The 14737-nt window shown below is 42.9% G+C and overlaps 1 long non-coding RNA gene across 1 annotated transcript in view; it reads left to right on the top strand.

Annotated features, from left to right (window-relative positions):
* Nucleotides 1-14737, top strand: part of LOC111750054 (uncharacterized) — a 98294-nt gene that overhangs the window by 10435 nt on the left and 73122 nt on the right. The window contains exon 2 of the long non-coding RNA XR_002785178.2: nt 6875-7035. This is a non-coding gene — a long non-coding RNA (uncharacterized LOC111750054). The remainder of the gene's footprint in view (nt 1-6874; nt 7036-14737) is intronic.

Raw genomic sequence — 14737 nt, 5'->3', positions numbered from 1 at the left:
ACAACTTACTGGCTGATCACATCAGATTACATCATGGAGGTGATTACATTATATCACAAAATGGAAGATAACCACATCATTACATAACTGCTAAACTATATCATTATATAACTGCCAAACCATTAAGAATCACAGCCCAGCCACATTGACACACAACCTTCACCATCACAATGGGTGAGGCGGTGATAGGGCTCCTCCACCAAGGTCCTTCCATGACCTTCCATAGCTCCACTTTCCATCCCTTTCCCTTTCACTGCTGCTATTTTCTGTGAAATACTTCCCACATTCACCTTCTGATTCTCCCCAGTCTCACATTTCCAGCTAGATAGTACCACGTGTTTCTCTTTTCCATGGTTTGTCCAGCTAACCTTAGGCTTACAAGATCTATAATCCTTCTTAAATCTCTAGATCTTAGAATCCTCAAAAATGATAAGCTTTTACTCAGAAAAAAATATATCTCCACAAATATCTCATTCAGCTTCTAGAAGTCCACAGACCTCCTGAAAAACTGCACGGGCACCTGGCCAAGAACCCCTGCTCTAGAGGTTTCCCTTTTCTTCCCAGATAGGCTCACAAGTCTTTTCTTTTCATTCATTTTCCCCACAACTGTCCTCTCTCTGGTACAGATTCTTGCCCTCCATTATGCCGATTCAAAGGATACTGCTGCTTCAGATGGTGTCCGCCTATTCATGTCCTGTCACGCTGTTTTATGCCACTTCCTGTCTGATAATTCAAGGCTGTCTTTCTCTTTGCCATCATTCCTCATGGAAACTCTACTTCTGCATTCTATGCATCGCATACATGCAAGCAGATGATCTATTTTTTATACCTGTGGTTCCTTCACTTAACCCTTCTATATTAAACTCTCACTACGGATGAGGCTTGGAGATAGATAATGGAGCAGAGGAAGAAATAAGACTCAGTTGTGTTCTCATGGAGTTTTGTTGTTTTTGCTAGCTGCCATGGAGTTAGCCCCCTACTCATGAGGACCCCATACACAAGTGAATGAGACACCACCAGGTCCTGGACCATCCTCATGATTGGATGCAGATCAGACTGTTGTGATCCATAGGGTTTTCGTAGACTGATTTTTGGAAGTAGATCCCCAAGCCTTTCTTCCTAGTCCATCTTAGTCTGGAAGCACTGCTGAAATCTGTCACCCAAGGCACCAGTGACAAATGGGTGATGGTTGTGCGTGTGGTACATTGGCCTGAAATCAAACCCAGATCTCCCACGTGGAAGGTGAGACTTCTACCAGTGAACCACCAATGCTTCCTATGGAGTTTGCAGACAAGTGAAAAAGATGAAACCAGACAGTTATTCACAAATTTGACACAGTACCTTGCCAAAAGGGAAGTGCGGGGTTCTTTGAGAACATATAGCAAAGGGACTTAAGCAGGCAGCTGGGTGAGCCTAGGGGATTCGAGGGGCTGAGAGGAGATCACCCTGAGAAAGCAACATCTCAAACAACACCTGAAGAATGAGCACAGGTTAGTCAGGAAAAGTGGAGGAGAGAGAACAAACCAAGCACAGCAAAGAGCTTGTTGGGTTCCAGCATTGAGAGTGAGCCTGGTTAATCTGAGAGACAAAGACTCCAGTATGGAGAGGTCACACCTCCTCCAGAGGTGACAGGCCTGAGATGAGAGGATGGCAGATCATCCTGAAGGTCATGGAAAGGATTTGGGGTTATATGCCAAGGGTAATAGCATCTGGTAAAGGGTTTTAAGTAGAGGAAAGCCATGATCCCATATGGATGAGGACTTGGGAGCTTATTTTATTTTTAATTTTAATTATGTGAACATGCAATACATTCTTATTCACATGGTTTCAAAAATCAGGAAGTCTCTGAAACATTTCATAACATGGAGGAATCTGGAAGGCATTATGCTGAGCGAAATGAGTCAGAGGCAAAAGGACAAATATTGTATAAGACCACTATTATAAGATCTTGAGAAATAGAAAAAACGGAGAAGAACATATACTTTTGTGGTTACAAAGGGGGGAGGGAGGGAGGGAGGGAGAGGGCTTTTTATTGATCAATCAGTAGATAAGAACTGCTTTGGGTGAAGGGAAAGACAACACTCAATACAAGGAAGGTCAGCCTAATTGGACTGGACTAAAAGCAAAGAGGTTTCCGGGATAAAATGAAAGCTTCAAAGGTCAGCGGAGCAGGGGCTGGGGTCTGGGGAACTTGGTTTGAGGGGACTTCTAAGCCAATGGGCAAAATAATTCTATTATGAAAACATTCTGCATCCCACTTTGAATTGTGGCGCCTGGGGTCCTAAATGCCAACAAGCGGCCATCTAAGATACATTAATTGGTCTCAACCCACCTGGAGCAAAGGCAAAGGAAGAACACCAAGGTCACACGACAACTAAGAACCCAAGAGACAGAAAAGGCCACATGAACCAGAGACCTACATCATCCTGAGACCAGAAGAACTAGTTGGTGCCCGGCCACAATCGATGTCTGCCATGTCAGGGAGCACAACAGACAACTCCTGAGGGAGCAGGAGACCAGTGGGATACAGACCCCAAATTCTCATAAAAAGACCATACCTAATGGTATGACTGCGACTAGAGGAATACCAGAGACAATGCTCCCCAGAACTTCTGATGCCACAGGACAGGAACCATCCCCGAAGACAACTCATCAGGCATGAAAAGGACTGGTCAGTGGGGGGGAGAGAGATGCTGATGAAGAGTGAGCTAATTAAATCAGGTGGACACTGGAGAGTGTGTTGGCAACTCTTGACTGGAGGGGGGATGGGAAGATAGAGAGAGAGGGAAGATGGCAAAATTGGCACGAAACGAGAGACTGAAAGGGCTGACTCAATAGGGGGAGAGCAAGTGGGAGAAGGGAGTAAGATGTATGTAAACCTTCATGTGACAGACTGATTGGAATGGTAAATGTTCACTTGAAGCTTAATAAAAATTAATTAAAAAAAAAAATCAGGAAGTATGAAAAGCTGTGGAATGAATAATCTTTTCTGCCCCCAGCTCTCCTCAAATAGATACCTGTTTTTCAGCATTTTTGATGCGTCTTTCCTGACTTACCTTACAGTGATACAAGCAAATATGACTAGAGAGTCTTAACTTGTTTCCTTACAAAATCAAAAGACAGTATTTCATACATAGTGTTCTGTATCTTAAAATTTTTTTGTGATAACTTTTGACTAGTTTATATATTGTTTCTTCAGCTCTTGTATTGTTATTATTATTTATATTTTCACAGATGTAGGTCTGTCCTCCCTACCAGATGATAACCTACTGGGAGGGAGGAAACAGAAGCTTATCTTACTCATTTTTCCATGAAGTTCAATAAAAAAATCTGTTGAACTGAAGTAGTTGATTAAAAAAAAACAACTTTGTTGAATAAATCAGTTACTGTTGAAAACACAAATGCTTTGTCTGACCTATTCTCTCAATTTTCTGTCCCTACCCTCTACTCCACTTTAGAGAAGAAGGCTAGAGTATTTTAAAACAAATCCAAGACATCATGTCATTTCCTCTGTAAAGATTCAAGAAAGAATCTCTAAATGATAAAGGCTTTGCTTTAATAATACAACGATATGCCAACAAAATCAGTAGTAATTATTATTATTATTATTTTTAATACCCAGTCCACCCTTGGATTTCCCTTATTTTCTCAGAAACATCTTTATACATTTGGATTGTTGGAATCAGGAGCCACACAAAGTCCACAGATGGTATCTGGTTATCATGTTTACACTTCTTACAACTCTTTGATTCCATCATCATCTTCCTCCTCTCTCTCTCTCCATCTATCTCTTGGATGGCCTTGGTTGATTAGAGAAACCAGGTCATCTGTCCCATACAATGTCCACAGTCTGCATTTGGGCTGTTCCCTTCCTTTTTTTTTTTTTTTTAGTATCATAGAACTTGTTTTCTATTCCCCATATTTTCCTGAAAACTGGCAAGAACTGTGTTTTGAAAAGTTCATTCCAGCTGCTGTGTGGAAATCGATCGAAGGGTAGGAGAGTGGACAAGTAGAAGGCAGTTCTAGTAATCCAGCCACAAAGTAATAGCTCCCTAGACTAAAGCAATGGCATATAACTTCAGTGGCGGGGCGTACAGAGAGATAAAACCTATTCAAGAAACATTTAGGAGATCGAATCAACAAAGACGTGTTGACTAATTGGAAAGAAGTGTGCTGAGCAACTGTTCACTTCTTACCGCCCTCCAAACTCTCTGTTGAGACCCTGGGCCTTACCGTGCAACAGGCCAAAAAGACTGCTTTCTCCTGGACAAAAATTTACATGCTTACTGGCATTCTTCTCACGGTGACCATTTACAGCAAGTTGTAAGGGCACACAAAGTTGTAGTATTATTGTTAGTATTAAATTTCATTGCTGAGGCTTTAAAACAAAAACAAAAATAATTTCTTAAGTAGTTGAAAATTGAAATGATACTTTTGGGAATAGATTTTACTGCTATGGACACTGTAAAACAGAGAGATAATAAATTTAAATTGCATCATTAGTATTGGGAATAAAGTTTATTGCTCTGGCTAGAATACAAAGAAGCAGGATTCATAACTCTTTTTTTCCAGTAGCAAGTTTATACACAAGACACTGGGTCTGGTGTGCAGGGTCAAGCAAAAGCCGTTGGCACCACAATTCATGGGACATGGAGAGAAGCCTGGACTGATCAGGATGGTGTAGAGGCTAGATTCCATCAGGGTCAGGAGAGTCACAGAGCAGGAGAGAAGCAGGGGGCCACGCGGATTGAGGAAGGGTCTTCTTGGAGGAGGGCTACAAAGTCTCACTCCCTCTGAGACTATTTCTGCATCCCATCAACTTGCAGGCTATGGTGGGTGTGAAACCCTGCTTTCTCTGGTCCTGCTTTCAACCCAAGCTCAGTAGATCAGACACCGATTCTGGCTTTGTTGCAGATGGTACTATACTTTATAGGCATTACTCTTCCTCTGTGGTCTTTATCTCAGCAAAGGGGCTGCCATTCACCCATGCAGAAACCTGGAAGTCACTCTTGACTCTCTGCTCCCTCACCCCACCTCTCTTGGCCACCTGCCCTGCCAATTCAGCCTCCCCAAATACCTTCTAGACCAGTTTCTCTCTCTCCATCCCAGGGCCATGGTCCCATTTCAGGCCACTATCATGCTCACGGACACTTTCTCTTTGCTACTCTGATCTCGCCCTGCAATCCCCCCTCTCCATGCTCATTGCAACCATAATGGCCACTGTTTAGATCACCAGAGACCAATTGCCATCAAGTCAGTTTTGACTCATGGTGACCCCGTGTGTGTCAGAGTAAGCTGTGCCCCATAGGGTTGTCTGTGGCTGATTTTTTAGAAGATCACCAGGCCTTTCTACCAAGGGGCCCCTGGTGGACTCTGGCCTCCAACGTTTTGATTAGTAATGAAGGCATTAACCATTTGCATCACCCGGGTGCCCCAGTCACCATTTAGTGAGCATTAATTATGTGCCAGCAACTACGCTGCACACCTTCCGTCGGCATCTCATTTGACCCTCACACCATCCCTATGAAGCAGGGCATACAAATATCTCCTCTTTATAAGTGAGGAAACTGAGTTTCAGAGGTTGGATATTAAAAGAAATATTTATGAAAATGGTCAGGAAAAATAGACAATAAATCTTAGATCCTTTCCTACCCTTCAACGTCTTCCTTCCTTCCTTCCTTCTTTCCTTCATCAGATAAACTCCTCAGCAGGAAACATAAGAACGCTGCCAGTGTCTCCAGGCTCATTCCTCATCACAACCGCATGTAAACTTCACTCTCAATAGAAAAGTAACTTGCAGTTCCTGGAATGCCATTTGCTCTTGTTAATTCTCTTATCTAGAAAGTACCCTTTCTATGACTAATTTCCACTTATCCTCCAAGATTTATTTTAGGTATTATCTCTACCAGGAAGCCTACTCTGTAACTACACAATTCCAAACACACTTGAGTGTGGGACGTGCACGCACACACAACTGGGTATGAGTCTCCCCTTCTGGCTCCTACTATTGCCTGGACGTGTTCTCCGTCACGGTACTTACCATGCTATACTGTAGCCAACCACCTTGTCTTGGGTAGTCCCTGGGTGGTGCAAACTTATCGTGCTTACTGCTAACCAAAAGGTTAGTCGTTTGAGTCCACCCAGAGGTGCCTCAGAAGAAGCCCTCATGAACTACTTCCAAAAAAAGCAGCCATTGAAAACCCTGTGGAGCACAGTTCTATTCTGACACACATGCTGTCACCGTGAGTCAGAATCAATGGCAACAGGTTTTTCGCCTGTCTTAGAAATGCCTGGACTATAAGTTGCCTGAGGACAGGGACTGTGTCTTTTGTCTGTGAATTCCCAGAATCCAGTACAGGAATCCTGGCACACAGTAGGTGCTCAAAGGCAGTTTACTGAGAGAACGCATGAACAACTGAATAGTATAAAATACAATGAATTCAGCAGTAACAGAACAATGAAAAATACCCTTTTCGAGTTTAAAAGAAATGTCAGGTCTTGCTTTTTTTTCCGTTTGAGAAGTTATATTTATTTACTCTGTTTCACATTTGGTCTTTAATTACTCACCTGTTATTCTAACACGGGAAAAATGTTACCTACAGACTCATGGCAGGATGTAATTTATGAGAAGAAGCAGTTCCTTTCAGGGCACTTCAGCCAATGCACGGAACAAGGAGCCCTAGCAACCACACAAATAATATTAGAGTCATGTTTACCATGTACGGCAAACTTGGAATTCTTCAAGTAGTTAAAGAAATTGGAAGGTTTAGGAATTTTGAATCCTCCCAAATGCCAGTTGGTCTTACTTCTGTGAGGTTTTTGTTCGGGGAAATCTCCTAAATTTTCAAGTTATGTGAAGCTCTTTTCTTTTCAGCTGGTAACACTGGGGTCATAAACTCACAGAGCCAAAGAGCATGGAATTCAGGAATATAGAAAGTGGGAGAAACTGACATGAACCAGGCCCCTGACCCTGGTGCTAAGGCCTGGTTCCTGCCTCTATTTGTCTCCATAGAAACAACCATCAGATCAACAACAGTAAGTTAAAGATTCGTTCACTTTCTTCCTTTGTTTGAGAAAACCATTCAAGGTTTTGCTAATTAGAGAAAAAGGGCTTGTGGCTGAAAGTTAGGCTCTTTTAAAAGTGAAATATTCTCCTGATAAAAACAGCAGGCACGCTTGATTTCCACGCTGACCTGCTTCAGTGAGAGTTTTGCTTCCTTCTCCATGATGAGGTGTTCACAACCTTCAGGTCTACAACTGTCTTCCAAGTCACTTACGGCAATTGGCTAACCTTTGTGACCGCACAGGTTGCTGGGTATTCAGGACGGTTCCTACCAAACTGAGAAGACTGTGTTCCATAATGTCAGTTTTTATTACATTAGGCTGGGAAGATGAAATCAAAAGGACTATTTTCAACAAAAATGTCCTGCATCGACAGTTCAATACTGTTTCTATGGGCCCTGGTGATTGCCCTTATTGTACACTGGATAAAGGCTAAACGTGACGCTACCTGCTAGTTTGACAAGGCTGTTCTCTCACCAGCAGGTTGCTGTGGCATTTTTTTTTTCTTCTTCTTCGCAGCAATCCTCTAATTCCAACAAACCCATCAGATTAACAAAAACCTGAGAGTCAAATAGCACAAAATGATATCCCTGCATGAGCTAATGTTATTACATGTTGCAACCTACAATTACATGGATTCAATCTAAATGCCCCCAAACATTACTTCCTTAATTCAAGCCTTTTCAGACCTGGTAAATATCTTATATTTTATTATTATTTTTCAGCAGAGGATTAGGAAGCAGGCAAAGGCTACCTAAACAATCATAGCACGGAGCCAACTGCAGGTTCAAGATGACAGGAAAGCGAAGGGATAAAAGTTGACAAAGTCAAATTCGGAGAGAAAGAGAGAAAAAAATGAGCAGAGAGAAAGGGATCAAAGGGAGGGAGAACAGTAGAGATCAAGGTGGCTCCCTATGAGCTGATGGACTGTGGGGGTCCAATGCCTGTGGATGGAAAGGGTTACCTCTAAGGCTCTGAGCCACCCACAGAGAACCTGGGGATCTCACATGCACAGCGGCTTTACAGGCCAGTATTCTGAATTTCCTTGGTCCCCGAGTGGAACCTTTAAAGAGATCTCCTCCAGTGATGGAATCTTTGACCAACACAGATGCACAACATATAGTTAATTTACTTTATACAAGAAAAAAAAAAAACAAAAAAAGCCCTAACATTCTTACCCAAAACCAAACCCATTGCCGTCAAGTCAATTCCAACTCATAGTGACCCTGTAGGGCAGGGTAGAACTGCCTCATAGGGTTTCCAAGGCTGTAATCTTTATGGAAGTAGTCTGCCATATCTTTCTCCCATGACACAGGCGGTGGGTTCAAACCACTAATCTTTCAGTTAGCAGTCAAGTGAGTAAGTAGAATTTTTTTTTAAGTTTTCATTATTATTGTCTTTTATTATCAGTGTCTTTGGGGTTTGCATAAGAATGATAACAGCAAATTATGAGCTGCAACGTATGTAGTACATATTACTAATGATAAAACGTACAAAATGTACAAAAAAAAAAAAAAAGACAGTCTTAAGTGCAGTTCATTGTAATTCTCATACATCCTAAGTTGGAGACCACATGTATATCTCTATTGCTGAATAGTTCCAGAGGCAGCATAGTAGCTAAAAGGGACAGTGGTGGTCAACTGGTAGAATTCTCGCCTTCTTCATGGGAGACCTGGGTTCAAGTCTTGGCCAATGCACCTCATTCGTACCACCTCAGGCTTGTGTGTTGCTATGATGCTGAACAGGTTTCAGTGGAGCTTCCAGACTAAGATAAGAAGAAAGGCCTGGCAATCTGCTCCCAAAAATCAGCCAGTGAAAACCCTATGGATCACAACTGTATGATCCTTAACCCATAATGGAGATATGGCAGCCAGGTGGAGTTCCACTGTGTTTTGCATGGGGTCACCATGAGTCCTTGATGGCAGCTAACAACAACAATGGTGGTTAAGAGTAAGAATTTTGGAAAGAGACAGGCTTGATGCCAGTAGCTTCTCTGCCACTTACTAGCTGTGACCTGTAGTAAGTTCTTTAGCTTCTCCAAGTCACCATTTCCACATTTATAAGAAGGAAATAACAGTAGTGTCGATCTCAGAGAGTTTCTGTGAGAATTTAAAGGCAATGATGCAGGTAAAGTGCTTGGCACATTGCTGGGGACATATTTGACCCCAAAAATTATTTGAAGCCAAATATAAAAAAATTCGTAGGAATAGAATTAGATCTTATGACCCTACCAGAGTGAAGAAAGGGTTTAAACCTAATTTTAGGTCCAGAAATTTTCATTCTCATTATTAAGTACAAGAAGCTTCACATTGGTGGGTAACTCATCCTCAAATCAGGTACTAGAATGGGAAAAATGTCCTCGGATGGAAGGAGACTTCTCTGGGGGCATCTGCAGGTCCCTTCCCACTGGGAAGGATGGACATTTGCATTGGGAGTGATGGAGGGGTGCAGGCAGGGCTGGGGCTTCATAGAAAGAGTTAGGGAATGAAGGGACTGGAATGCAGGTTGAACTGGGAGTCCTCTTTTCCAAAACAGGTAAAGTGCCCTGTTATAACATCCCTGGAGGCAGCTTTGGTGACAAGAAGCTCTCCTGCCCACGTGTCCCACCCATGCGTGCTGCCCACGCACCCCACTCACCCGTCCCGCCCACGAGCCCCGCCCACATGTCCTACTCACCTGTCTCACCCACTGTCCTGCCAGGCACAGCACTATGGGAGTAGGAGGTCTACGGATACTGTGTGGGCAGAGGCCAACTGACCTGCTGGGCTGGGTGGTATGTGACTGCTGTGGATTTTCCCTGGCAGCACAAACGGTTTGCCGTCAACTACGAGCCTAAAGGTTGGCAGTTTGGACCCACCCAGCAAAGCCTCAAAAGAAAGGCCAGCTTTCCTAAAGATTATAGTCAAGAAAGCCCAATGGAGCACAGTTCTCTGTAACACATGGGGTTGCCATGAGTCAGAGTCGACTTGACAATAGTGGGTTTGATTTTTTGGTTTGGGCACCATTATGTAACAACAGACAACAGAAGAATTGCCCATTGACTTATCAAAGGTACAAGGACACCCTTAGTTCCTGAGGTACCACAAACACCACCCCAAACAAAAAAAAAACCAAACCTGCTGCTGTCGAGTCAATTCTGACTCATAGCGACCCTATAGGACAGAATCAAACTGCCCCATAGAGTTTCCTAGGAGCACCTGGTGGATTCAAACTGCCAACCTTTTGGTTGGCAGCCACAGCATTTAGCCACCAGGGTTTCCAAACATCACCCCAGCTTCCTTTATTCCCATGTTTCGTTGCGCACCCGAAGCCCACACTAGGTGGGAAAAATGACTCTGCTGATTAGCTGTCTGGGGAAGAAGACTGTTCCCACCTTTGCGGCAACAGAGGCTTTTGCAAATGTTGGCTTTTCAGTCAGGTTGCCATCCTGGCTGCTGTGGAGCGGAACCACTTGCATCCCAGAAAACAATTGTACTCAACAAACAATGCAGTGCCCTGACTAGTCTTAATGAAGTCTGGTTCAAATGTTGGCACACACACAAAATATTAATTAACATAGCCTACGTGATAAATAATATTGGGATCCGAAGGACAGGCCACCCCTAAAATCATAGTTGGCAATTATTTGGGCACTGGCTAACAGACACACAGAATTCCAGCATGTTGCTTATGTGACAAAATTATTCCAGAGAGGTGACCTTGAGAGGTTGTCTAGTGTGCATCCTCCTGCTTAGGAACTGAACGATGTCCATACAAGCCTGGAAGGAAAGCATCTGCCCTAATTTTCAAGCCCTGAGGGAAGAAAATCCTTAAGAGACTTCAATAATTTAATCTAATAACCATCATTCAAGTACGAGCTAGTATATCCGTGGCCATCAAGCTGATTCCAACTCATAGCGACCCTGTAGGACAGAGTAGAACTGCCCCATAGAGTTTCCAAGGAGCAGCTGGTGGGTTCAAATTGCTGACCTTTTCGGTTAGTTGGGTTAGCTGGAGGTAAGGAGCCCTTGTAGCACAAACAGTTAAGTGCCTGACTGCAGTTCCAACCCACCCAGCGGCTCTGTAGAGAAAAAAAAAAATTTTTTTTTGAGAAAGACCTGGCAATCTGCTTCCTTGAAAATTATGTCCAAGAAAACCCTTTGGGGGTTGCTATAAGTCAAAATGGACTCAATAGCCCGTACCAACAACTACAGGGGCTAGGGGGAAAGCTGACAATAGGCAAATGTCCCTAGGACTTTGGTGCTACTGGCTAAGGTTTCCCACCAACTCCAACACAGAGAAGTGATCTTGAGCCCTCTGCTTTGTCTAAAAACCGAAACCAAACCCGTTACCATCGAGTTGATTCTGACTCGTTATCTAGCCTTTTAAATCATTACCAAATTTTCAAGGGAAAGATTCAACATTTATTGGCCCGGTTAGCCCAGAAACCTTACCAAGAAAAGAAGAACCCCCATTATCTCGATTCCAGAACAATATTCTTGATTCCGCCAACATTTCAGCATCTTATTAAATGTATTAAATTTAATTCCCTCAGCAATAACCCAGGTACCACACCAGTGACCACAACTTTGCTGCCCTGACTCCTAAATTCTATTAGTGTTCAGAAAGCCTCATGGTTGCGACACAATGTTCAATCAGTGCAGAGAAATTAATTAAATTAAAATTATTTTTATTGTGATTTAATTAGCTTGATTTAATTACTTTGTTCACTGACTGAGCATTCTGTTGTTACGGCCAGATCTCCTCTCTCATTCGTGGCACGAATGTTCCCATAGAATTACACATTTTCTCTGTTCAGCCCTGGGAGCAGGCTGACGAAGTTTGCCAGCAACTCGCAATTTATCACAATCAGTACCATCACAAATGATAGGAAGCATCCAACAATATGATAACTTCTAAATGAAGTGTCTGTAAGCAGGTCACACCATCAGCCTCCACTGTTAATCTGTCATATGTCATAGTCAACCTGACACCCTGTCCAATTTGCTGTGCCTGCTTTCTCCCGGAGCAGCTCCTGCAAGCAGCAGCACCTCAGAGAGCCAGGTGAGGGTTCACCTTCTGAGCAAGCTGGGTCCTTACAAAATCCCTGCCCAGCCCTCCCTTGCCTCCCTGCAAGTCCGACTTCACACTCACGGGCACCATTCAAGATGGCATTCCTCCTTCCTTTCCCTCTAAGCCAGGCACCCTTCATTTGCCATTCTTCAGCTGAAATGTGGAGTTTCATTCCATTACAAACGCAGGCAACGAACCACAGAGTATTTGTAGTACCTGTGACGTGGTCACCAAAGAACACCCAGATATTTTCATAATTACATTGCAGTTTCTGGTAGTGTCTTGAAATACCGTTTACTCTTACCACCACTACAAAATAATGGTAGTTACTAGGCCTCAGTAGTCCCACGTGATCCTTTGGTGGTGATTTTGGATATAACTGTGAAGCTATCTACTGACAAAGGCATCAGCATACCTGCAGATGGTGTTGCTCTTGAACAAAGTCATTTCCCAGGGTCCCTTCCAGACACATGATGCTTTCATCTCTTTTTAAATTAGCCTCGAAAAGTACATGTCTACACTGGAAATGCATAGAAAAAGATCTCAGTTACTCATGCTCTTCAATTCAGAGAGCATGCCCAATAAATACTGTTGCCTAACCTACTGAGTAGGACTGTGTACAAACCTCAGTTCTCACCATCGAGCTGAAAGGGACCTCTGAGATTACCTAATGCTACCCCACTCCCTCTTTACAGATAAGAAGACAGAGTTGTCTGGTGTCACATAGCTTGTTAGTAGCAAAGAACCCAGGGCACTGGAACCTTTGGCCTTATAAAACCGGCTCAACGCACTACCTAATAGCTGTTGTTGTTGTTGTTGTTAGGTGCTGTCGAGTCGGTTCCGACTCATAGCGACCCTATGCACAACAGAACAAAACACTGCCCGGTCCTGCGCCATCCTTAAAATCATTGTTATGCTCGAGCTCGTTGTTGCAGCCAATGTGTCAATCCACCTTGTTGAGGGTCTTCCTCTTTTCCGCTGACCCTGTACTCTGCCAAGCATGATGTCCTTCTCCAGGGGCTGATTCCTCCTGACAACATGTCCAAAGTATGTAAGACGCAGTCTTGCCATCCTTGCCTCTAAGGAGCATTCTGGCCGCTAAGATTTCCAAACTGTCAAAAAGTCGAGCACCTTACTGACTCCATTCATTTAGGCTAGGTTGTGAGAGTCCATAAACAAAAATTATTCGAGGGTATATTTGTTCCCTCCCCTGTGCATCTGTCCCTTTGTCACACTGCGGGGGTTTGGGTGTTGCCATGATGATAGAAGCTATGCCACAGGTATTTAAATACCAGGAGGGTCACCCCTGATGGACAGGTTTCAGCTGAGCTTCCAGACTAAGACAGACTAGGAAGAGGGACCTGGCAGTCAACTTCTGAAAAAAATTAGCCAGAGAAAACCTTACGAAAAGCAGCGGAACATTGTCTGATATAGTACCAGAAGATGGGTCCTTCAGATTGGAAGGCACTCAACAGACAACTGGGGAAGAGCTGCCTCCTCAAAGTAGAGTCAGCCTTAATGAGGTGGATGGAGTCAAGCTTTCCAGATCTTCATTTGCTGGTGGGGCATGACTCAAAATGAGAAGAAACAGCTGCAAACATTCATTAATAATCGGAATGTGGAATGTACAAAGTACGAATATAGAAAAATTGGAAATCATCAAAAATGAAATGGAATAAATAAAAATTGATATCCTAGGCATTAGTGAGCTGAAAGGGACTGATATTGGCCATTTTGAATCAGATAATCACATGGTCTACCATGCCAGGAATGACAAATTAAGGAGGAATGACATTGCATTCATCGTCAAAAAGAACATTTCAAAATCTATCCTGAAGTACAATGCTGTCAGTAATAGGATAATATTCGTACGCCTAGAAGGAAGACCAGTTAATATGACTATTATTCAAATTTATGCACCAACCACTGAAGCCAAAGATGAAGAAATTGAAGATTTTTAACAACTTCTGCAGTCTGAAGTTGATCAAACACGTTGTCAGAATGCACTGATAATTACTGGTGACTGGAATGCGAAAGCTGGAAAAAAAAAGGATCAGTAGTTGGAAAATAAGGCCTTGGTGATAGAAACGATGTAGGCGATTGAATGATAGAATTTTGCAAGACCAACAACTTCTTCAGTGCAAATACCTTTTTTCAACATTGTAAATGAGAACTGTACATGTGGACCTCACTGGACAGAACATGCAGGAATCAAACTGACTACATCTGTGGAGACGATGGAAAAGCTCAATATCATCAGTCAGAACAAGGCCAGGGCCAACTGCAGAACAGACCATCAATTGGTCATATGCAAGTTCAAGTTGAAACTGAAGAAAATTAGAACAAATCCACCAGAGTGAAAGTATGACCTTGAGTATATCCCACCTAAATTCAGAGACCATCTTAAGAATAGATTTGACGCATTGAATACTAATGACCAAAGACCAGATGAGTTGTAGAATGACATCAAGGACATCATACATGAAGAAAGCAAAAGGTTATTAAAAAGAGAAGAAAGAAAGAAAAGACCAAAATGGATGTCAGAAGAGACTGAAAGTTGCTCTTGAATGTTGAGTAGCTAAAGTAAAAGGAAGAAATGATGACGTAAAAGAGCTGAATAGAA

Source organism: Loxodonta africana, chromosome 14 (assembly GCF_030014295.1).
Source record: "Loxodonta africana isolate mLoxAfr1 chromosome 14, mLoxAfr1.hap2, whole genome shotgun sequence".
Lineage (NCBI taxonomy): Eukaryota > Metazoa > Chordata > Mammalia > Proboscidea > Elephantidae > Loxodonta > Loxodonta africana.
This window is presented reverse-complemented; position numbering and strand designations above follow the sequence as displayed.